Below are 3,262 nucleotides of genomic sequence, written 5' to 3'. Positions count from 1 at the left end.
CAGGTGAAGGAGTTGGCCAAGCGATCGCGCGAGAGAAAAATTACATTGTATTTATTAATGTCTGGAGACTTCGTCAGAATAGTAATCGTGAATTATTTTGTGAGAATACAAAGTAAAAAAGATTGAATGATATTATGCAAGCGTTGGAATTCACTAATTACGAATAACTTTAGAAACATAAACATTTACGTTATTTTTCGGCGACTTTTTAGAGTGACGAATAATGAGTTAACGGTAGCCATGCTTAATTGCCCATTATGCAGCTAGCTACCTATCTTTCGGGACGCATATTTACCAAGTCTGGAAGGGTTCGTCCAAGGCCGCCTGGAGAACCATATATATATATATATATATATATATATATATATATATATATATATATATATATATATATATATATATATATATATATATATATATATATACACACACACACACACACACACACACACACATATATATATATATATATATATATATATATATATATATATATATATATATATATATATATATATATATATATATATATATATTATTCATTTATTTATTGCGGTGGATTTATTTAAATGAAGTGGTTTAAGCCATGTTTTTTTTTTTTTTTGCTTTTTTCATAAAAAACTGTTTTTTTTAGATATCAGTTATACTTTTAACCTTGAATCTCTTCATGGAGTTTCTTGTCTCTCTCTCTCTCTCTCTCTCTCTCTCTCTCTATCGAAAGTCTTTGTTTCTTTGATTGAATTAGCCTTAGAATTATACACTTCTATGGAGACAACTCTCTCTCTCTCTCTCTCTCTCTCTCTCTCTCTCTCTCTCTCTCTCTCTCTCTCTCTCTCTCTCTCTGGCACTCCACCACACACACACACACACACACACACACACACACACACACACACACACACACACAAACAAATGTCACATATCCTCTACTCCCAACAAGTTTAGGTTAGGTTATGGTATGGTATGGTAAGGTTAGGTTAGATTTGGTTAGGTTGGGTTAAGTTAGGTTAGGTTGGCTAAAGCTAGGCTATGTTGGGTTAGGAAAGCATGGGCTTATGGGGTCAGTATAAATTTCACTAAATGGCTTACAGTGTTACATGAGTTAGGGATTTTCCCTGGTTTGACAAGGATTTTTTTTCTTACATGGCATAAAATTTTCATTCATTGTGTTATTATTGCAGAATGAGATTTTCTGATGCATATGGGTGTGTTTTGAGTAATTCTGATTCCTGGGTATTTGGTGATTTTGATAATTTACTCCTTTGAAAATTACTAGTTTCTGTCATCCCCACACAAAACACATTCTCACAGCTCCCCAAGCTTCTTGGAAGTAGAAAGAAGATGTATTACATGCATGTAAAGGGTTTTGTGAAGTCTTTGGAGAAAATTGACCATAATAAAGGCACTCAGTATACAGAGAAACAATGTACAGTAATACTCCGCTTAACGAACGTTCGTTTAACGAATTTCCAGTTTAACGTATTTTCGCTCTACGAACAGCTTTGACATCCCCTATCCTGTTCGTTAAGCGGAGTATTACTGTACAATGAAAAAAACTCAAAATCACCCACCTGATGCTAAAAACCGAAGTGTCAGAGTAAGACGCTCAGCAGCAGTCACAGCCCGGCGCATATTGGTGTCTTGCTTTTGTATGAGAGGAGTGACCATAGCTTTCTCTTCTTCTCACTTCTTTGTTTCTTTTTCAAGAGCAGTAAAGCAGCCACGGAAGCAAGTTCGTCTTCCATTATGAACAACACGCGGGAGTCTTGAGCTTGAGCTTGAGCTTGAGTTGGGAGTCACCCAGCACTTGCTGTCGGTGTAACCTTTGGATCGGCGTTCTCCCATACACACCTGGAAATGGAAGAGCGGGGCAGGAAGTCTGAAGCATTAAAGCTTTCCCTCCCTCCCCCCTCCCTCATCATTCATCACATTCACACCTGTTCCCCATCCCCATCCCTGTCCCTGAGGGGTCCCTGCCTTTCAATCATTCTCATACGTTCCCTCCAGGCACTCTCTAAGAAATCTTTCACACCCTCAATCACCCGACCATTTACCTGTCTCTCAACACACAGCCCCAGCAGGTACTCCATCCATTCCCTAGCATTCCTCTCTCTCATCTCACTACATGCTTCTACTCCTATCTCTTCTGTCACTACACCTAACATCCTGTCTCTTGCACACCCATACCCCTCACACTCCAGCATCAAATGTTCTACTGTCTCATCCACACCCTCTCGCATACCTCACACACCTTGCTTCCTCCATTCTTCCACCTATACACCCTGCTGTTCACCTCCAGGGACTTGGTCCTGGCTCTGAACAGCAGTTCCCCAGCTCCCATCATAAAAACTTTCACACCTAGGCCGGTCCTTTCTCCGATACCATTCTAGCGTTGTCTTCTCACTCATCCCCCTCCTCCACTCTGCTTTTCCTTTCTCTTCCACACGTCTATTGATTTCTCTCTTACTCGCATCTACACTTCCATGTCCTATGGCTCGTCTAACAAGCATTCCTATTTCACCCACCCTAATTTCTATATTAAACGACTCCTGTGCCCACTGTCCATACACGTTCCATTCGTACACCTTTTTTGCCCATTTACTCCCATCCATCCTCTGCAGTCTAACCTTATACCTCAACATTGCCTTAGCTAACCTTTCCTTAAATGTACTGGTACCAATGTTTTGGTACCAGTTTTTGGTACCGGCTTCAAGAAGTACCGGTGTCAAAATTCCCGAGATAAACGCCCGTGTGACCTGGCCTTTAATAAGTATGATTTTTCCGTCACTTCCTCGCTCTCTGGCGACGTCATGGTGACGTCATAGTCAGCTCGCGCTATGATTGGCTCTAATTTCGTCCCGGGACGAACCCTTCCAGACTTGGTAAATATGCTTCAGGGACAGCGAGGCCACAACCTCTCGAATTACATCCCGTACCTACAGTACTTGCTGGGTAGCTAGGTGAACAGCCATACACATAAGAGGCTCGAGGGAACCCCACAATGGTTAGCACGCCAGTCCAAAAAACAACCAAGGTAAAAAAAAAAAAAAAAAAAAAAGAAGACACACTAGTGTGCTATAAGCCCAAATATATATATATATATATATATATATATATATATATATATATATATATATATATATATATATATATATATATATATATATATCATCACCTGTAAAGATCCCTGCATGGTCGCCACTGGGCACATATTGAGCCACAACACGATTAACGTAATTATGTACCATAGCCTAGATAATCC

This window comes from Portunus trituberculatus, chromosome 44 (assembly GCF_017591435.1).
Source record: "Portunus trituberculatus isolate SZX2019 chromosome 44, ASM1759143v1, whole genome shotgun sequence".
In the NCBI taxonomy this organism is placed as follows: Eukaryota; Metazoa; Arthropoda; class Malacostraca; order Decapoda; family Portunidae; genus Portunus; species Portunus trituberculatus.
This window is presented reverse-complemented; position numbering follows the sequence as displayed.